Genomic DNA, 22859 nt, shown 5'->3' with positions numbered 1-22859 from the left:
TCTTTTCGGCTAAAGATCCTAGCTGCAACCGCTACGTTCGATTTTCAGAACTTGGTCCTCGCGTCTGACTTAGTCTCTGCAGGGCAGATTTTCTTAGCTTCAAAACGAAGCCGGTTGCACTGCTATTTATGACAGAGCAACTTTGAAAAGTCCGCCCTAGCTTCATCGACTCGTCAAAAGATTGTCTGATTCTCTGAGTCGGCTATTTCCTTACATACCCTCTGCTGTTCTATGTTCAGCATAGAGGAAGGAGGAGTGAGCAATCAGAGTGTGGAAATTCCTTCCCACTAGCCAATAGGAATAGGGGCTCATCCTTTGCTTGATGTCAGAGGAGGAGGTGTGCCAAGCCGGCTTGGGATGGTTCGTGGGCAGGACATACGGATTGACCAATGGGAAACACGACGACATTCTGAGGCTTCACCCAGTCAACCCATTGCCACCTACTGGGCAGTCTCCACTGAGTCTGGCAGACCAGAGTATCCTCCCTGAAGGGGGTATCTGTTCTCCAGACCCAGTACTCCACCCGACCCCGGCCACTTAGCACCCTGACACCTCTTAACATCCTGTCTCCTCTTTGAACTCCAATGTCTATCCAGACCCCGGCACCTATACCCCGGCCTGACACAATAAAAATATGGTTTAAGGGAAAGGGAAATAGGACTGGGATATCTGGGCCCAAAAAACAGGAACCTAGGGGACACTGGGCAGCCCCGGTGTAATTCAACCTGCATACTGGCAAATCATGTCTGCTCACCATGGAGAATTAAGGGACTACCGGTAACTTTGGCCCCCAAACTCCTGCAAACAAAACAATTACATTTCTACCCAAATATCTCACCTAAAACTTACACTCAGAAAGTTTCAGATTTCTGGGGCAAAGGGAACATGAATAGTGGAAAAGCATTCCTTACTTTAACTTTTACATGTTACAATACATGGTTCCTGGCTTATGGTGCTATGTAGCTGCCAGGGACCCACAGATTTCAGGGGTAACCAGATGGGCTTAACCTTTATTGTATAGCCTGGCTACTCCCTACCGTCACATTCCCTCTAGCTCTTCACTCTCTCTCCTCCCCACATCCCCCTTTCTCTCCCCCACATCCCTCTCTCTCTGTAACACCTGTATGCCCGCAGACCTAGCCAGTCCCCAGTACTGAGGTGGATAAGGGTATAACACGCACCCACAGCAGTGAGGGCGTGCCCGGAGTGTGGTAGTAGGGTTGCCGGGCCTGGTAAGTAAGGGTTAACGTGATACTTGCTGAGTCCGGGGTGCCAGAGGTCGGAGGGTAATGTCCAAGTGCCAGAGTTCAGGGGTTGGAGAGAGCAGCGTAGTGATGTCCGAAAGCCAGGGTTCAAGGGCAGGTGATGGCAGCGTAGTCAACTCCAAAGCAGAGTTCAAGTTCAAGCCAAAGGAATCCAAACAGGGGCAGGGACAGGAACCAGGGCTGAAACAGACAAGGGAGCTAGGCATAGACACTGCACACACAGGAGCTACAGGAAAGCTACTGTATGCAGAGCAATGACTGAGAGGACACAGTGGGGTTATATGGGAAGGAGGGCCAATAGGGATGCAGGGAGGAGCATAGGTTTGAGTGGGTACTTGCAGGGATAGGTCAGTGAGAGCAGGGGAGGAAACAGGGAGGTAATCAAGAGTTATAGCCTGCAACCGACGGGGGGCGGAGCTAGAGCGTGGGGGCGGCAAGTAACTAGAGCGGGTGCACACGCCTTCTGTAACCCTGCTATGCGCGCGTACCATGCGTGCACCAGAGCGTGGGGGAAGACCAGCGGAGGAGGCACACGGGAGAGGAGACAGAGGGGAAGGAGGAACAGAGGAACCAGGTAGGGAAGGGACAGGGATGACAGAGGCATGCCGAGGAGCGCGTGACCCACGATAGGGAACCCGCGATCGTGAACGCGCACGCTTGGTGAGGGGACCGCGCGTGTGCACAGAGTGTGAGCCTGGGCGTGCGGACCGTGCTGTGGAGGAACGGCTGAGGGAGGAAGGTAGAGATTGGGGACGTAGGGGAGCAGGGGGACTAGGCACTGTGGAACCTGGGGTGACGGGGAGACGCTGGGAACTGCGAGTCCCTCGATCCGTTACAGTATCCCCCCCTTGAGGATCGGACTCCGGACGATCCTCCCAAGGTCTATGAGGAACTTCCGACGGAACTGTCTGAGGAGTGCTGGGGCATGGATATGATGGGATGGTATCCAGGAACGTTCCTCCGGGCCATATCCTTTCCAGTGTACAAGAAACTGAAGTCTGCCCCTGGACCAATGAGAATCGATTATGGACTGGACTTCAAATTCTTGTTGTCCTTGTATGACGACCGGGTTAGGTCTCTGAGGGCGATCCGGAAAATGGGCATTTTCGATCAGGGGTTTAACGAGCGACACATGGAAAACAGAAGGGATTTTCATAGTAGGGGGAAATGCGAGTCGGTATGCGACCGGGTTGATCCTTTCAAGGACCTTGAAAGGACTCAAGAATCTCGGGGCCAGTTTCAGGGAAGGAGTCTTGAGCTTGATATTCTTGGACGATAGCCAAACTCTGTCTCCAGGTTTGAATACTGGACCCACTTGACGTCGCTGATCAGCTTGCGTTTTCTGTCTTCTGTTCTGACTGGAAATGTGAGAATCTGCTGCGGGAACACCAGAGGGGAGGGAGGAGAGGGTGTTACGCCGATGCTCGCCACAAACCGGGACCGGACCGCGGGGCTGAGGTGGGGTTATATAATCACCGACCTGAGTCCACGCAGACTGATCCGGAGTGCGCAGTTCGTAGTCGTACATCGCAGGGTCAGGATTGGAGAAGGCAGCATCGTCGTTATGGAAGCAGGAGTTCGGCAACAGGTAGTCAGGATTTCCCCGCTTCAGCTTAGGAGCGTGAGCGCGGGGGTGGCTTCTGCGCGAGGTGCGGCCTCGGCCCATGACGCCGATCTCAGCAGGAGGAGACAGCAGGCTGGCCGAAGTTCACCGCAGGGCAGCGTCGGGAAGAACCAACGCTTCAGCGCAGAAGTCCAAGGCAGGTCACTGCAAGAGGATCGCAGCAAGCCGCAGGAAAGGAAGGGTAGCCACTGCTAGGAGGGAATGCAGCAGGTACCGGTGCTGGCAACACGCTTCAGCACAGACGTCCCGGGTAGCCCACTGCAGGAGAATAGCAGCAGCCCAGTGCTGGCATCAACGCTTCAGCACAGACGTCCAGGGCAGGCCCCTGCAAGGAGATAGCAGCAGGCCGCAGGAAAGGAAAGGTATCTACTGCTATGAGGGAATGCAGCAGTACCAGTGCTGGCATCAACGCTTCAGCACGGAGGTCCAGGACAGGCCACTGCAGGAGGATAGCAGCAGGCCGCAGGACAGGAAGGGTAGCCACTGCTAGGAGGGAATGCAGCAGTTACCAGTGCTGGCATCAACGCTTCAGCACAGACGTCCGGGGTAGGCCACTGCAAGGAGATAGCAGCAGGCCAGTGCTGGCAACAACGCTTCAGCACAGACGTCCAGGACCAGGCCTCTGGATACTCAGGAACTTGGAAGGTAAGAACGCTAGGAGAGAGGCCTGGGGTGGTTTGTGGCAGAGACAGTAACATAGAAGTAGGAATAGTTATGCTCGGCGCTGGTTCAGAGCCAACGCCTAGAATATAAAGGGCGGAGATCCAATCACAGGAGGAGGGTGTGTGAGAATTCCTCCAATGAAGTAGCACAGGTCAGAAGCTGCAATGAGAGGCAGCACCTGTGCCATAGATTGCAAGAGGAAGCCTGCAACTGCACAGGTCTTGCAAGGCAAAAGTCAAAGCCAGTAGTGGATTCCTTACAGTACCCCCCCCTTCAGGTGAGACCTCCGGACGAACAAGATCCATCACAGATTTGGGGGACATGGAATTGTTCCTAAACCTCCTTAGGCGAGAGGTGGCGTTGAAAGCCCATAGTTTGTTGGGATTCCTTACAGTACCCCCACCACTGGGTGAGAAGCCTGGGTGAACAGGACCATTCATAGGTCTGGGAGACATTGAGTTGTTCCTGAAGTGTCTCCGGCGAGAATTAGGTCCACAATCCAGATGTACATTGGCGAGTGTCATGAAAGACAGCGGTGGTACTGCAGTTCTTGGTACATGGACAATGGGACCTGAGGGCTCCGGAATGGGAACATCGGAAGGACAGTAGCCAGGTGTCCGGTGCATAGTAATAGTCCAAGAGTACGGGACACAGGACACAGATTGTCGGACAAAAATGGCAGAGGGACCTTCAGAGAAGGCAATGTCTTTGGTGAAATCAGCACGGAGGAAGTTGCGAGAGTCTTTAGCTTCCAAGGAATTCCGGGTGGTGGTTAGCAAGGGAATGGGGCGGGAGGGTTCACTACATACTATAGCAGCGGTACTTTTGATACCAAGCAGGGTTGCTATCCCAAGCAATTTGCGAGAGTCTGTAGCAGTGTGCATGCAACTCTTGGTCATGGTACTGGCAGTTGAAGAAGAATCCGCTTCCTTTGGTTTGTGATCTTTAGAGAGAATCAAATCCGAAATTGTGGCCTTGGCGAAGGACATAATAAGCATGTCTATACCCATAGTGGACCCATAGAGAACAGGAACGGACGCTTCAGGTAAAGCGACGAGGTCCAGTAAGGGTGTCTTCGTCTTAGGGAGAGGCCAATTGCCATACAGATCGGGCACTTTGGGCACCGCAGAGAGACCTGCGAGTAAGGAGTCTGTTTGAAAGGTGAGAAAACAGATTTCATCCAAAAAACAAGGCAGGCGGTTAAGCGGTGCATCAACCTTAGGGAAAAAAGTCTTGGGGTTAAAGCTGGGTGCCTCCAACACAGAGAAAGAAGACAGAGAACTAGAGCTTGGCTTCGGAGTGGAGGTCCCAGGTACCCAGGTCTCACATGATACTGTGGGAGAAGCAATGCAAATTGTTACTGTTTTAAACATAGGGTTTTTAACATCGGTAGCTCCAGGCACCTTTTTGAGAGGTAACCTTAGTTTTGGGACAGGACAGTCAATAGCAAGTACCCCAAGTATTGTGGAAGACACAGAGAAAAATAAGTCCATTTTAAAGACGGGATCTTCTGAAAAAAGGGAAAGTTCCAAATGCGATACCCCTGAGTTCGTGGTAGTAGACATACAGTCAGTAGTGGATACCCCGAATACTGTGGGCGAATCAGCGTGAAACAGTATTATTACAGGAATGGGCATCCCAGACTTAAAGTCATTTTTAATCATCCCGGAGGCTGTGGCATGATCCGTGAGAGAAACTGGGGTAAACTCTCCAACAGACACAAGGGACATCTTGCTTTTTACAGAATTGGGTCCCTGAGAATCCCTAGTGAGGGCATCAGACTCCATGGGAGACTTAGTGACAGGGGTTTTGGAACTGATTAAAGAAATTGCAGGTATCACAGATTTAATAGGAGAAATACCTTGCAAAACAGAAATTTTAGTAAAGGTGATAGGCATCACAGATAGGACAGACAGAAGTAAGCTAGGCAAGGTTGCTTCTATAACAGAAGATTTGACAGCGGCAAAGCTTAACTCAGCGGCTGCTAGAGAACTTTTAACTACAGTGAGAAGGGACTGCAGATTTACAAAGTCAGGGATAAAGGGAGTCTCAAACTTGAAAGCCTGATCCTTCAAAAAGAAGGGCCCTAACTTTAATGGTACTGAGGGAGCAACAGCAGATACGCTGATCTCAGTAGGGGTCACTTGGAAAGGAACATAATATGTACTGTTCGCTTTAAACCCTAGGATTTGAGAAGAGGAGAACTCAGACAGTGCAAGTGGGGTAACCACGCCTGTGCTGGTCTCTGAAGTGGGTATTTGGGAAGGAGTGTCTGGGACATCAGAAACGACAACAGATTCCACGAAAAGTGGTCTATGCTCAGAAGCAGGGGTCTCAGCTCTCTGAGTGACAGACGGGGTGAGTGAAATACCTAGGAGTAGGGATTCTGCGAACAGGTTTAGAGAAACAAACGGCTCCAGAGTACTTTTTACTGGAGCCAGTATTATTGCCGAAAGTTCAGGGGGCATAACCCCGAGAATTTTAGCCGAGTCAGAGGACAAAAGGGGTTGATCCTCTGAGGCTAAGGAGGTGTCCCTGACTGACGAACTAAAGGGATCTACCAAGGAAGGTTCACAGGGCTGACCTGCAGGGGTTAACATAGGAAAAACCCCAAGGGTTAAATTACTCTGTACCTGAGAATCAGAGAAATAGAAGCTAGTCTCCGAGAGTGAGGTCATAGGGGGTTCTGCCTCTTGCCCTAGGGACCTCTCATTAGACTGCGGAATACTAGGGTTAACAGTAGGAACCTCACAGAGCAGACTAGCAGGGGTTAATACAGAAAAAACCTCGGAAACAGAGCTTAGAATTTTTGGTTTAGGAAAAGAGGGCAAACAGGATTCATTCTCTGGTGCTAGGGAAGACACACTGACCTGGGTACTGCAGGGATTTACAGTGGGGAACGCATAAGCCTGACTAGCAGGGGTTAAGACCGAAATAACCTCAGGGACAGAACTTAGGGAGGTTAACTCAGGTTTAGGGAGCGTGGCAGCTTCTTCCTTAGCGGGCAGCGACAGAGAAATGGTTTGACCATTCTTAGGAGAGAGAGGTAACCCCACAGGTTTAGTAACAGGACTGGTAGCACAGAGAATCTGCCAAGCAGCAGCATGGCTGGCAAGGAGGGGATCCTGTTCTATTATGTGAGTGTCTAGTGTTGAGGAAAATACATGGAGTGTATCTTGAGACTGAGCCAACATGAGGAGGGCGCTCTGTTCTACTAGATGAATGTCCAGTGATGAGGCCAGGGCATAGATTGCCTCTTGGGCGTCGGCCAGTTCCATAGGGTTCACATTATCCCAGGTTAAAGGGGAATCAGGAGAGCGAATACAAGCGGCTAGAGACTGTTTTAAGTTCAGGATGCAGTAAGCCTTAATAAAGAGATCACAACGGCATTGTCTTTGCAAAGGGGTTAAACCTTCATACGTCCACAGTTCATCAATCAGGGGTAGTACTTCACACAAATACTGGCCTTCATAGTGGGACTGATACGCAGGCCGGGACATAACTTCAGTTGGAAAATTGCCATCCCCCGCCACGGCGCGGTCCGGTTTTAACGGGCCGAGCATACTGTTACGCCGATGCTCGCCACAAACCGGGACCGGACCGCGGGGCTGAGGTGGGGTTATATAATCACCGACCTGAGTCCACGCAGACTGATCCGGAGTGCGCAGTTCGTAGTCGTACATCGCAGGGTTAGGATTGGAGAAGGTAGCATCGTCGTTATGGAAGCAGGAGTTCGGCAACAGGTAGTCAGGATTTCCCCGCTTCAGCTTAGGAGCGTGAGCGCGGGGGTGGCTTCTGCGCGAGGTGCGGCCTCGGCCCATGACGCCGATCTCAGCAGGAGGAGACAGCAGGCTGGCCGAAGTTCACCGCAGGGCAGCGTCGGGAAGAACCAACGCTTCAGCGCAGAAGTCCAAGGCAGGTCACTGCAAGAGGATCGCAGCAAGCCGCAGGAAAGGAAGGGTAGCCACTGCTAGGAGGGAATGCAGCAGGTACCGGTGCTGGCAACACGCTTCAGCACAGACGTCCCGGGTAGCCCACTGCAGGAGAATAGCAGCAGGCCAGTGCTGGCATCAACGCTTCAGCACAGACGTCCAGGGCAGGCCCCTGCAAGGAGATAGCAGCAGGCCGCAGGAAAGGAAAGGTATCTACTGCTATAAGGGAATGCAGCAGTACCAGTGCTGGCATCAACGCTTCAGCACGGAGGTCCAGGACAGGCCACTGCAGGAGGATAGCAGCAGGTCGCAGGACAGGAAGGGTAGCCACTGCTAGGAGGGAATGCAGCGGTTACCAGTGCTGGCATCAACGCTTCAGCACAGATGTCCGGGGTAGGCCACTGCAAGGAGATAGCAGCAGGCCAGTGCTGGCAACAACGCTTCAGCACAGACGTCCAGGACCAGGCCTCTGGATACTCAGGAACTTGGAAGGTAAGAACGCTAGGAGAGAGGCCTGGGGTGGTTTGTGGCAGAGACAGTAACATAGAAGTAGGAATAGTTATGCTCGGCGCTGGTTCAGAGCCAACGCCTAGAATATAAAGGGCGGAGATCCAATCACAGGAGGAGGGTGTGTGAGAATTCCTCCAATGAAGTAGCACAGGTCAGAAGCTGCAATGAGAGGCAGCACCTGTGCCATAGATTGCCAGAGGAAGCCTGCAACTGCACAGGTCTTGCAAGGCAAAAGTCAAAGCCAGTAGTGGATTCCTTACAGAGGGGAAGACTGCTGGGATGGAATCCATAGTTAATGAAAAAAGGCGAATCTTGCGTGGATTTGTTTCTTAATGAGTTAATAGCAAACTCAGCCCAGGGTAACAGGTCCACCCAATTGTCCTGCAATTCAGACACGAAGCATCTGAGATACTGTTCCAGCGTCTAATTCATTCTCTCCGTCTGCCCGTTGGTTTGTGGGTGATAACCCGAGGAAAATAGAAGGGAAATGCCAAGTCTTTGAGAAAAAGCTCGCCAAAACGTAGAAATGAATTGAGAACCTCTGTCCTTAGAAAAAACGTCGGCCAAGGTGGCTGAATTGGGGAGACCCTTGAGGGGTATAAAGTGTGTATGCTTGGAAAACCTGTCTACTACGACAAGGATCGTATTCATCCCTTTAGAATTAGGATGTTCCACAATAAAGTCCATGGAGATGTGTTTCCAAGGTTGTTCCGGAATAGGAAGAGGCATGGGGAGACCAGAAGGTTTGTGTCGGGCGGATTTGCTCTGGGCACAGACTGAACAAGCTCTGGTGAAGTAAAAAAATTCCCTGGTCATCTTAGGCCACCAAAAGGTCCTAAGCCGTCCTCTTGAAGCCTGGATGACCAGCAGATCTAGACGAATGTCCCCACAGAAGTATTTGGTGGCGAAAACGCGGGGCAGCGTACAACTGTCCTTCTGGCACCTTAAATCTCCTAGGAATATGAGCCTGGGCTTTATTGATTTCATCCAAGACATCAAAGTTGTTGGCGGAAATAATACACTTAGCGGGAAGAATTGTCTCAGAAGATTCATTAGATTCGTTCTCCGTGGAGAACTGACGAGACAGGGCGTCGGCTTTGATATTCTTGATGCCAGGAATATAAGAAATTGTATAATTGAACTGCGAAAAGAACAAAGCCCAACGAGCTTGACGAGATCCCAACCGATGAGCTCCCTCAATGTACAATAAGTTTTTGTAGTCGTGAGGATGGCTACTGGCTCCTTGGTACCATCGAGGAGATGTCTCCATTCTTGGAGAGCCAACTTGATGGCCAGAAGCTCACGATTCCCGACATCATAATTTCTCTCGGCCGAAGAGAACTTCCTGGAAAAGAATCCACAAGGATAGAGTTTTTCCTGTGGGGAAGATCTCTGAGAAAGCACTGCGCCGGCTTCCACATCTGAGGCATCAACATCTAGAGTAAAAGGAAGGGAAGTATCCGGATGCCGAAGGATGGGGGCGGACACGAAGTCTCTCTTGAGAAAGTCGAAGGCTTCAATGGCCTCGGGGGGCCAAACGGTCGGATCAGCACCTTTCTTGGTCAAAGTAGTGATAGGTAGAGCAATAGTGGAGAAATTACGGATGAATTTCCGGTAGTAATTAGCGAAGCCAAGGAAGCGCTGAACGGCTTTGAGGGAGTTTGGCAACGGCCAGTCAAGTACAGACTTCAATTTCTCAGGGTCCATGGTGAAGCCTTTGTCAGAGATTATATAGCCTAAGAAGGCTGTGGAAGATTGATGGAACAGACATTTCTCAATTTTCGATTGAGGCGATTAGCACGAAGCCGAGAGAGTACCATCTTGGTATGGCGAATGTGCTCCTCCAAGCTTTTGGAGAAAATGAGGATATCGTCCAAATATACGATGACGAATGTCCTGGAAGATATCGTTCATGAACTCTTGGAAAACAGCAGGGGCATTGCATAAGCCGAACGGCATCACTAAATACTCATAATGTCCCGAACGCGTATTAAACGCGGTTTTCCATTCGTCCCCGTCCCTTATATGAATAAGATTGTAGGCTCCTCTTAAATCAAGTTTGGAGAATATAGAGGCACCTTGTAGACGGTCGAAGAGTTCTGAAACCAAAGGAAGGGGGTAAAGTTTTTTTTACCGTAATCTTGTTAAGCCCACGAAAGTCGATACAGGGTCTTAAGGAGCCATCCTTCTTTTTCACGAAGGAAAGCCTGCCCCGGCAGGGAATGTGGAATTTCGGATTAACCCCTTCTTAAGATTCTCCTGGATGTATGATGTCATCGCTTCCGTCTCGGGCACAGATAAGGGATAAGACTTGGACTTGGGGAGTATGGTTCCAGGAATCAAATCAATGGGACAGTCATAAGAGCGATGAGGGGATAACACCTCAGCCTGGATTTTATTGAAGACATCTAAGTATTCATGGTATACCTTCGGCAACGCAGAGTAGGAAGATGAGGTGGTGTCGAGGCCAGCGAGCACGGCAACAGAAGGAGAAACCGTCTTCTTTGCGGTATCTGCCCATTGGATCGGCAAAACATTGGTCCAATCTATTTGTGGGTTGTGCAGCTGAAGCCACGGCAATCCTAGAATAACCTGGACAGTAGGGGAGTGGAAGACATCGAAGACCATTACCTCGGTTTGACAATCCGCGGTGGTCAGGGTAAGTGGAATAGACTCCCAAATGATGAAGGCTGGTTGGAGTGGTCGACCGTCAATAGACTCCAGGCCGATGGGTGACTTTTTCTTGACTAATGGTATTTGTTTGCTGCAAGCGAAGGCGTGATCAAGAAAGTTGCCACCAGACCCGGAATTGATGAAGGCTTCAACCTCTACTTGAAGATCCGGACCCACTAGAGTTATGGGGAGGAATATTATTCTTCGGTAGTTCCTTTGGGAGAGAGGGGCAAGGAGAAATAGTACCCAGTAGAAGCCCCTCTACCTTTACTGGGCGTTCCCGTTTCCCGGTTTCAAGCGGCAGTGACGAAGTTGGTGTTCTGGGGAACCGCAGTAGAAGCAGAGACCCTCCTCACGGCGTCGCACTTTCTCAGCGGCCCGAAGCTGTTCACTACCGATTTGCATCGGTTCCGGGGTGTCCAACGCAGGGAGGGCCAATGCAGGAGACCTAGGAGAAACAGGCAAGGACGAGAGAGAACGAGAACGGTGGCGCTCGTGGCGTCGTTCCTGAGTATGCTGATCTATTCGGATACTGAGGGCAATGAGTTCCTCGAGGGATGAAGGCCGGGCGTGAGCTGCAAGGTCATCTTTGAGAGATTCGGACAAACCGTGCCAGTATGCCACAGCGAGCGCTTAATTGTTCCACTGGGTTTCTGCAGCGATGGACCTGGCCAGTCCCCAGTACTGAGGTGGGTAAGGGTATAACACGCACCCACAGCAGTGAGGGCGTGCCCGGATTGTGGTAGTAGCATTGCCAGGCCTGGTGAGTAAGGGTTAACGTAATACTTGCTGAGTCCAGGGTGCCAGAGGTCTGAGGGTAATGTCCAAGTGCCAGAGTTCAGGGGTTGGAGAGAGTAGCGAAGTGATGTCCGAAAGCCAGGGTTCAAGGGCAGGAGAAGGCAGCGTAGTCAACTCCAAAGCAGAGTTCAGGTTCAAGCCAAAGGAATCCAAACAGGGGCAGGGACAGGAACCAGGGCTGAAACAGACAATGGAGCTAGGCATAGACACTGCACACACAGGAGCTACAGGAAAGCTATGCAAAGCAAGGACTGAGAGGACAGAGTGGGGTTAAATGGGAAGGAGGGCCAATAGGGATGCAGGGAAGAGCATAGGTTTGAGTGGGTACTTGCAGGGATAGGTCAGTGAGAGCAGGGAGGAAACAGGGAGGTAATCAAGAGTTATAGCCTGCAACCGACAGGGGGCAGAGCTAGAGCGTGGGGGCGGCAAGTAACTAGAGTGGGTGCACGCGCCCTCTGTAACCCTGCTATGCACGCGTACCGCGTGTGCACCAGAGCGTGGGGGAAGACCAGCGGAGGAGGCACACGGGAGAGGAGACAGAGGGGAAGGAGGAACGGAGGAACCAGGTAGGGAAGGGACAGGGATGACAGAGGCACGCAGAGGAACGCGCGCACTTGGTGAGGGGACCGTGCGTGTGCGCAGAGTGTGAGCCTTGGCGTGAGGACCATGCTGTGGAGGAACGGCTGAGGGAGGAAGGTTGAGATTAGGGACTTAGGGGAGTGGAGGGACTAGGCACTGTGGAACCTGGGTTGACGGGGACACGCTGGGAACTGCGAGTCCCCCGATCCGTTACACTCTCCCCCACATCTCACTCTCTCCCCCATCCCTCTCTCTCCCCTTCACATTCCTCTCTCTCCTCCCCACATCCCTCTTTCACCCCCACTTTACTCTCTCCCCCTCCCCCTACATCCCTCTCTCCACACCACCAAAATTCCTCTCTCTCCCCACCCCTCTCTCCCCATCCCCCAAATCCCTCTCTCCCCCCACCTGACATCCCTCTCTTCCCTCCACATCTCTCCCTCTCCCCCTCACATCCCTCTCTCCCCCCTTCCACATCCTTATCTGTCCCCCTCCACATCCCTCTCTCTTCCCCCCACATCCCTCTCTATTTCCCCCACATCCTTTTCTCTCCCCCCTCACATCCCCCTTTCTCTTCCCCCACATCCCTCCCTCTCCCCCTACACCCCTCTACATCCCTCTTTGTCCCTCACATCCCTCTCTCTCCAACATATCTCTCTTTCTCCCCACACATGTCACTCGCTCCACCAATCCCTATCTCTCCCCCACATCCTTCTCTTTCCCCCATCCCTCTCTCCCCCACTTCCCTCTCGCTCTCTTCCCATCCCCTCTCTCCCCCCTACATCCCTCTTTCTCTCTCTCTCCACATCCCTCTTTCTCTCTCTCTCCACATCCTTCTCTCCCCCCAACATCTCTCTCTCTCCCCATACCCCCCTTCCGTCTCTTCCCCAACATTCCTTTCTTCCCACCTACATCTCTCCCTCTCCCCGATCCCTCTCTCTGCCACATCCCTCTCTCTCCCTCCTAAGATCCCTCTCTCTCCCCCCAATATCTGTCTCCCCCCACCACTTCCATCTCTCTCTCCTCCCTCTCTCCTCCCTCTCTCCTCCCTCTCTCCTCCCTACACCCCTCCTGTCTCTCCGCCCCTCACATCCTTCTCTCTGTCCCCACTTCCCTCTCTCCCCAACGTTCATCGCTCTGCCCCCCCACATCCATCACTCTTCCCCACAAATATCCCTCTCCCTGCCCCATCCCTCTCTCTCTCCCCACCACCCACATCCCTATCTCCCCCACTCCCACATCCCTCTGTTTCCCCCACATTCTTTTGTCTCCCCCACACATCCCTCTCTGTCCCACCATATCCATCTCTCCCCCCATCACTCTCTCTCCCCCTCCACATCCCTCTCCCCCTCTACATCCCTCCCCCTCTTTCCTCTCTCCCCCAATATTCCTATCTCCCCCCCCACCATCCCCCTCTCTCCCCCTACATCCTTCTCTCTCCCCAACCCCCAAATCTCTCTTTTCCACCACACTGACATCCCTCTCTTCCCCCCAATCCCTGTCGCTCCCCCATCCCTCTTTGTCCCACCACATCCCTCTCTCTCCCTGACATCCCTCTCTTTCCCCCCTACATCCCTCTCTCTTCCCCCCACATCCCTCTCTTCCCCCCACATCCCTCTGTCTTCTCCCCCACATGCCTTTATCTCCCCCCTCACATCCTTCTCTCTCACCCCACATCCCTCCTTATCAACTCTACATCCCTCTTACTCCCCCACACATCCCACTCTCTCCTCCCCCACATCCCACTCTCTCCCCCATCCCTCTCTCTCCCCTTCACATCCCTCTCTCTCCTCCCCACATCCCTCTTTCACCACCACTTTACTCTCTCCCCAAACATCTCTCCCCTCCCCCTACATCCCTCTCTCCACACCACCAAAATCCCTCCCTCTCCCCCACCCCTTCCTCCCCATCCCCCAAATCCCTCTCTCCCTCCACCTGACATCCCTTTCCTCCCTCCCCATCTCTCCCCCTCCCCCTCACATCCCTCTCTCCCCCCACCTGACATCCCTCTCCTCCCTCCACATCTCTCCCCCTCCCCCCACATCCCTCTCCCCCTTCCACATCCCTCTCTGTCTCCCTCAACATCCCCCTCTCTTCCCCCACATCCCTCTCTATTTCCCCCACATCCTTTTTTCTCCCCTCCCACATTCCCCTTTCTCCACCTCCTCATCCCTCCCTATCCCCCCACATCCCTCTACATCCATCTTTGTCTCCCACATCCCTCTCTCTCCAACATATCTCTCTTTCTCCCCCACATGTCACTCGCTCCACCAATCCCTATCTCCCCCCCCCACATCCCTCTCTCCCCCCCACATCCCTCTCGCTCTCTCCCCATTGCCTCTCTCCCCCCTACATCCCTCTTTCTCTCCACATCCCTCTCTCTCTCCCCACATCCCTCTCTCCCCCCAACATCTCTCTCTCTCCCCATACCCCACTTCCCTCTCTTCCCACCTACATCTCTCCCTCTCCCCAATCCCTCTCTCTCCCTCCTAAGATCCCTCCCTCTCCCCCCAATATCTGTCTCCCCCCACCACTTCCCTCCCTTTCTCCTCCCTCTCCTCCCTCTCTCCTCCCTACACCCCCTCTCTCTCTGCCCCTCACATCCCTCTCTCTGTCACCACTTCCCTCTCTCCCCAATGTTCATCTCTGCCCGCCACATCCATCTCTCTTCCCCACAAATATCCCTCTCCCTGCCCCATCCCTCTCTCTCTCCCCACTGCCCACATCCCTATCTACCCACTCCCACATCCCTCTGTTTCCCCCACATCCCTTTGTCTCCCCCACACATCCCTCTCTGTCCCACCATATCCATATCTCCTCCATCACTCTCTCTCCCCCTCCACATCCCTCTCCCCTCTTTCCTCTCTCCCCCAATATTCCTATCTGCCCCCCCACATCCCTCTCTCTACCCCTACATCCTTCTCTCTCCCCAACCCCCAAATCCCTCTTTTCTCCCACACCGATATCCCTCTCTTCCCCCCATCCCTGTCACTCCCCCCCATCCCTCTCTCCCCCTGACATCCCTCTCTCCCCCTGACATCCCTCTCTATCCCCCCTCTCTCTTCCCCCCACATCCCTCTGTCTTCTCCCCCACATGCCTTTATCTCCCCCCTCACATCTTTTTCTCTCCCCTCACCCACATCCCACTCTCTCCCCCAATCCCTATCTCTCCCACATCCCCCCACATTCTTCTCTCCCCCAACATCCCTCTCTCTCCCTCCTAAAATCCCTGCCTGTCCTCCTACCCTGCTTCTTGCGGCACTCACCAGGGTACTAGCCTTTTACTTTCCTCCCCGCCACTCCTTTTCTCCTCACGTTCCTCCTCACACTCCCACCACCACTCCTTCAGAGTCCTTAGGACATACATAAACACAACAACAAGCCAAGCACTGTGCTAATGCTAATTGAGGTGTTACGTAATGGGGGCTGACCGTTCTGCATTGCTTGACAGGTACCAATTTGCCATTTGTTAATTACAGTAGGACACAGATGTTAGAGATGGGTGTAGCCCTGCCTCCCTGCCTGCCTGGCTTAACACAGCAGTTATCGTCCTGGCATGTTTGAGCCTCCACTAGATGTTCAAAATAATATATAAGTAATATGATGCCATTTTTGCATGTTTTGGTTTTGCGAGAAGGGTGTACAGGCTAGTAAAACCTGCATATCAGAAAGGGCACCTTCCTCATGGAAATGCACAACTTGCAGCAACTTGAATATGCTCCAAAGAGTGTTAAATTAATGCTCAAAGGTTAATTATTATTGTGTGCAAAATGTGAACAAAATAAAAGGCGTACTGTATGTCCTTGGGATCGCGTTACAGAGAAATGGAACAGTAACTGTGGTTTAGGACATACATTACACATAAACAAGTCAAGCACTGTGCCAATGCCAACCTTGATGTTATGTATTTGGTGGCTGGGCGTCCTGCATTGCCAGGTACTAATTTACCTATTGCTAATTCTGTTAGCGATGGGTGCAGCACTGCGTGCCTGGCATAGCATGGCAGTTTTGGTGCTGACTTGTTTGGGCCCCCACTACAGTAGATGTCAAAATAAATAAAATATAAGTAATATGATGCCATATTTAAAAGTTTTGGTCTTGCCAAGAAGATAATGATGATGATGGGGGTGTTACTGGTTGTGGTAGATGTGGTGGCAGGAGATGAAGAACACACAACAAGCCACTGATATGATAGAAGGCATTCAGTGACACTGACAGAATCTGTGGCAACTTGCAGGCATATCAGTCTGATACTATGACAAATTAGTCACCCACAAAGCTTAGATACATTTAGTTTATCTGAGACAGTCAGCCTCTGACAGTTTGTGTTACTAAATTATTGCTGTTGTTCCTTAATTACTCAACTCATTCAGAGTCAGACAGTCACTCAATGCTACTAGACTAGTGGCAGTGGAATGGTCAATGCTTTGATTTACACAGATGTTACACTCAAAAAAGTGCCGACTTAGTGTTCTCAGGTTATTGCTAATCATTGCTGTGAGCAAAAATGTAATAAAATAAAAGGAGTATGTTTTTGGGCCCTCCCACTGATGCTTTACTGAGAGATTGAAGTTGTTTAGGAGTAATACATACATATATTAATAAACCAAATAAGCCAAGCGCTGGGCCAATGCCATCCTGCCAATGCCACAAACTGGCCAGCCCCACCACTGGTGGTACTAGGTGGTGCTACATGTCAACATCTCTGGCATGGACACTGATACTGGAGATGGGTAGACAGCTATTGTTGCATGGTCTTTTTGAAGTGCTATAGTACTGGTAGTGTTGTAAAAATTGTAGTAATAATTAGCACAATCCTTCTGAGTCTATTGAATACTGGGTGCAGGGGCTAAATATTTTTGAGGTATCAAATGTTGCTTCATCTTGATAAAAGGGATCCTTTCAATACTACCATTAGACATTTTGTCTGGCGGTCTTTTAGGATTGCACCAGCTGCACTCAACACTCTCTCTCAAAATACACTTTCAGGACGACAACTCAGACGATTCTCTGCCACCTTTGCAAGAGCAGGCCATGTTTCTTACTGAGCTGTGGGCTGCCGCTGTTTCATTGTGGTACATACCGTGTCTTGTTGTTTACACTAGTAGGAGCAGTAGCACTGACGAGTGCTACATCAAGTTGTATGGTTTGCAAACTGCTGCGGTGCAGGATTGCACCACCACCATCATCATCATCAACATCCCTACTGATCAACATCCCTGTTACACAAAGATCATCTAAACACCATCATCAAATTCAACACCATGAGACAATAGTGACTGCTTGTGTCTGCAGTACAGATAGTGACCTATTGTCTCCATCTGGGTGGGGGTGTGACTCATAAAATATACTTTGCATGTCTCTTTCGCATATCCCAGGCACCTCAGGTGTGCTTTTTTGGGGGGGAATGTGCAGCCATTTTAAGGGTTCAATGGCTGTGTATGTGGCCACTTGAAGTATTATACATTACTTAACACCTCCTAATAGCCTGGAAATCTATGGTCCTATTTAGACTGATCTAAAATCAATATATTTTTTAAGCGTCTGATCTGCAATCCCGCACATGTAATTATGTACAGTCCTATAGTTTGCAGGCTGTGCAATCTGGGCAGCAGCAATCTCGCTAATCTAAGATCTCAATAACAGAATTTTTTTTACTAGATGCTAACGACGCTTCATCTTATCATCAAAACAGAAAGTATGTGGTGCAGAGCTAATAATGTTATGCCAATGCTATTTTTACTTTTCTCACTAAACTTACAGTAATCAAGCCCAAATTCTTGTAAACCAATAGTGTATAGTCTGGAAGCAAAAACATTATATTATTACTATTGTCTTAATTTTTTTGCATGTTATGTGTCTAACCAAAACAGGATTTGTATTGTTTTCGAACTTACATTTTTAATGATCAGAACTATTAATGAGTCATCACTATAATAAGAAACTATTCTGTCTGCAGACCCATTTAAAATACTGTACATGTGCTATCAATTGCTTTGTTCATAAATAAAACCACACAAAACAGTACTTCTCATGCTGTTGTTTAAACCCTTTTTTTTACACAAACAGTATACGAAGACATGTGGACTTAATCACACTCAACCTGAATCAAAGTAAACTGAGAAAAGAAGGCTCAGGAGATCTACTCTGATAACTACCTATTATCAGTTGCCTGCTTCAATTCTTCTGTTCATCACTCTCCACTCCTTGCGCCTGCTGCTACTTTGACAAACACAACCTCTTCTAGAGTGATTTGCCAAAAGCATTGTTGAAATGAAAAAGCTAATGTGCTAACTACAGCAACATTTACAGTACTCAAGTAATTCTGTGTAAATGTAAATTTTTACACATTTACATTAAGGATTGGCAGTTTGGTGCCCTTACACCTGACATGACCTGAACCCTGGGGCTCCATATTTCCTAAACCTGAACTGACAAGGATAATTAGTTTTTTAGCCAGATCGCAAGATTTGTTTCTGCCTTACCATACCATCTGATTCCCTCAAATATTGCACCCCAAATCCTCCTGCAGGTCCCTACCTCTGCCAGTGCAGCTATCGGGACTGCAGGGGCATTGCAGCTCTGTCTGAGGCTTCCTATATATGCTGCTGGCCCTGTCTCATCTGTCAGCAGAATCCAATTAGAAGTGGAGGTACAGTTGTGTCAGCAGCAGGCACAGGGAGCCTTCTCTGCAGACTGTACAGCTGCACCCAAGGAGGTAGAGACACTTCTCCCCCAGGTTGTGGTGTTAGTGATTAGGGGGGTCATGCACTAAGCAGCGGAAAAGTGCATTCGCCAGGTGTTTGAACTCGCCATGTTTTTGGCATGTTGCCCCCGCTGTATGCAGGAAGGGCCGAATTCCTGGCGAATCACAGCGAGAGCAACATTGAAAAACATGGCGAGTAGCCGGTGGTGAGACAGTCTGCCTGGCAAGAAGCTGCCGATAAGCCGTCCCCTGCCGAGATGTGTCTGCAGCAGAGAGAAATCCGCCGCTCTCTCGGCGCAAACATCGGCAACATTAAAAAATCTTTTAAATACAATTTTATTCATAGTGTACATGTGCAGGGGGTCTCCGGAGCTGAACCGCATTGGTTTCAGGTCCGGGGATCCCCTGCTTCCCGAGATACAGGCCCCGTTATGAGGTGCAGGTATCCCTCTGCATTAAAATGTCTCGATCACGTGACCGCGGAATGTAAATGTAGCCCTGCTTCCTATCGACACAGGCCACTACCATGTGCTGTATAACCTGTAGGCTCACAGGGCCTAAGCCTCTGCCACGGAGAGCCTGGGGTGCTCACAATACTTATGACTTGGTGCAGCGCCTCCACCTGCGACAGCTTCCGCCCTAGGGGAAGTGGGTCTTCGCAGGAACTTATGTACATGAACACACACACAGCGATATACCTTAACCAATATACGTTTACTTTAAGCAACCAACAGCTTCATTAACAGGTGTCCCTCCCTAGAGGAGACACTACTACCAGCGTCCGCTGAACGCTAACTCTCTCTTTCCCTTTCCCTGGGTGATCCCACCCCGTGTCCAGTTCCCGTGCGAAATATGTTCCCCCACCCCCAAGTGAGTCAGTGGATGTATAAGTGTGTGACTGCGCAGCCACCGTGTCCTGGAGTGAAAATGGTACCGTTGGTGCACTTGGAGTTTTACCTGCCGGGCACTCCTGTACCCGGTTCTGCAACTATCTTCACAAAGGATCGGTGTGGGCGTAGATGACGTCACCTGTGAGTGTCCAGGGCGATCCCACCAGACACGCTGCGGCTTAGTGATGGGGCCTGGTCCCAGGCCTCCCGCTTATGTAGAACTGTCCCGATAGCGATCGTATCACAGAAGGGGATCCGGAACCTGACTATGGCCAGTCCCTAGCTCTGCTGCACTCTACTGGGGCTCAGGGCCTAACTGGGTCTGGGGCCTGCGGCCTAGGTAGGGGCGGCCTGCCTCCCTACACCGGAGCTCCTTAATCTTCTTCTGCCAGCTAGCTCTGACTCCTCGTGCGCCCCATCACTTCCTATTCTCGTACCTGATTGGTTCGGCCGTGTCACGGGGGACGCGGGGGCTGCTGGGACCCGTAGTCCCCTAACTCCCCTCCTTCCCGCGCTCTCCTCCTTCGCGGGCTTTGTAACCTGCCCTGCGCATGCGCAACCTCCTGCCGGACTAGGTCTGCGCCTGCGCCACCCTAAACATGGCGGCTCCCTAAACGCGGAACCTCCATTATTGGAGCGTTCCCCTGGGTGCGACATATCCCACCCCACACAACAATTGGGGAAGAAAACGGGGTCACAGCTACATCCTCCCCCCTGTGGATTCCAACGACACCGCTTGGACAATACCTTTAAACTGGTACAACGTTTATATAATGAAAAATTGCATAACAACGACATTTCTCTCTTCTAAATCAGATTGTACATTTCGCTAAACATCACAATCACTGATTTCACGTGGCTGCGGGCCCACTGCTGAGCCTCATAGTGGGGTGCCCCAAAGTGATCATAGGCCATCCTCATGGGAGGTTGCCCGTTCCTTTGGCTTTGCCTTAACTGTTGCTCGGTCACTCCCTGGGGAGAGTGACTATCTTGGTCTTGAATTTCGAGTTCTTCCCTTGAGGGGGTTACAGTCTCTAAATTATCCTGACTTGGTACAAAACACGGGCTCAGTGGGTCTAGTGATGAATTTTCCAGAGCCACCCCCTGGGGTGAATGCTCCCCGCACCCTTTACCCGTAGCTTCGCCGGGAGATGCGCTCTGTTGAGGGCCCCTTTGAGAGGTTCCCTCTTGTGGATCTTCCTGAAAGGTTGAGTTCCCTAGCGTGTCGTCTCCCAATGTCCCCTCCCCATCCAACGAGGATGCAGGCCACTCCAAACCCACTACTCCACTCAGGGAATAGGGAGCAAATGATTTCAGTGCCATGTCTTCACCCGACCCTCCGAATCCTTAATGCGGTAGACCAGAAGGCCGGGCATTTTTGAGGCTACATCAACACTCCCTCCCTCCATCGGTCAGCCAATTTATGTTTTTCCGGCACTCCCAGGTTACGGAGGAGTACTGCGTCACCTGGTTTAATGTCTCTGTGTTTAACTTTATGATCGTATCGCCGTTTATTCCCGGCGTTCAGTTTTTCGGTAGATTTCTCAGCTTGCATATAGGCCCGTCGCAGATTCTATTGCAACCGCTGTACATATCAGAAATGAGTAGTATTATGCACCCCATCGGTGGAGACTCTCAATCGTATATCCACCGGAGTCATCCCGTGGAGTCATGTCGTGTGCAATTGAAGGCATGCACTAGTGTCTCCACGTGTCGACTCCATTCAGTCTTTTCGACCCCCGTCAATGTGCCTAGCATGTCCAGCAATGTACGGTTGAACCGTTCCGGCAATGCATCCCCTTCGGGGTGGTAGGGGGTAGTTCGGGACTTAGCGATATGCAAGATTTTCAGCAGTTCTTTTATTAAGTTGCTTTCAAAGTCTCTTCCTTGATCGGAATGAAGTCGTTGCGGAAGTCCGTAATGCATAAAGTACTTTTCCCAGAGCACCTTGGCCACCGTGATGGCTTTTTGATCTTTGGTCGGGAAGGCCTGGGCGTAGCGGGTATAATGATCCGTGATGACCAGCACATTGCTTATGCCGCGGCTGTCCGGTTCAATGCATAGGAAGTCCATACACACTAAGTCCATAGGCCTGGTCCTTTTTAAGTGGCCCATTGGGGCGGCCCGGGTGGGCAATGTCTTCCGCTGAATACACCGCACAAACCGTCCACAGTGATGCTCTACTGCTTCTCTCATTTTGGGCCAGAAAAATCGATCTCTCACTAGGCCGAAAGTCTTGTCAACCCCCAAATGACCATGTTCATCGTGTAAAGCCCTCAGTACCAAGTACTGTAGTCTTTTGGGCAGTACTAGTTGTCTCTTATTCGGGTGGTTATGATACTCTACCACTCTGTACAGTAGATTGTCTCGTAGTTCGAACTTGTCTGCTTCCCACATTAGTATACCTCCTACATCCCCCGGAGCCTGTCTGAGGAGGGCCGGGCGATTTTTCCGGATAGCATAGCGGATGGCCCCCGCGACCGGGTTTTGCTCTTGGTAGCGTACCATATCTTTCCAGGCTATAATCTTGTCGGGAGTAACGTGCATGCCACTGGGGTCCCGATAAGCCTCCGGGATAGCGTTGGATGTGCATCCTAGAGAGTCAGCCACCCTTAATTCGGAGAATGCCACTTGATCATTGACTATGGCAGCGGTACAACATAGCGCTCTTATTCCGGGTCCCGGTATTTCTTCCCATAAGTCTTCATCGGGGGTAGTGGCCAGCCCTGGTCGCCTAGACAGGGCGTCAGCTCCAATGTTCAAGGGGCCGGGCTTATATTTCAGGGTGAAATTGTAATTGAACAGGGCAGCCAACCAGCGATGGCCGGCCGCGTCGAGTTTGGCTGAGGTCATAATGTAGGTAACTGGATACAAGTAATCGCGAAGCTTGTCGACAATGGCCCACTTGAGGGCCAAGAACTCCAGTTTGTGCACGGGGTAGTTTTGTTCACTGACGGTAAGGCTGTGGCTGATATAAGCTACGGGCCATAGTCCCTCTGGGTATTTTTGATGTAACACCGCCCCATGTCCACTCAGGCTAACATCCACATGTAATATATATGGTTGTTTGGGGTTTGCATAGGCCAACACGGGGGCCGCGGTTAAACTCTGTTTTAGGTCCTTGAAGGCTTGTTCACACTCTGTCGTCCATTTGTCCCCGAAGGGTTGTCGGGCAGGCGTAGCCTTCCGGCCGGTGTCTTCCGGATATATTTTGAGGAG

Source organism: Ascaphus truei, chromosome 2, assembly GCF_040206685.1.
Source record: "Ascaphus truei isolate aAscTru1 chromosome 2, aAscTru1.hap1, whole genome shotgun sequence".
Classification (NCBI taxonomy): Eukaryota; Metazoa; Chordata; class Amphibia; order Anura; family Ascaphidae; genus Ascaphus; species Ascaphus truei.
The sequence above is the reverse complement of the archived record's forward strand: the minus strand, read 5'-3'. Positions refer to the sequence as shown.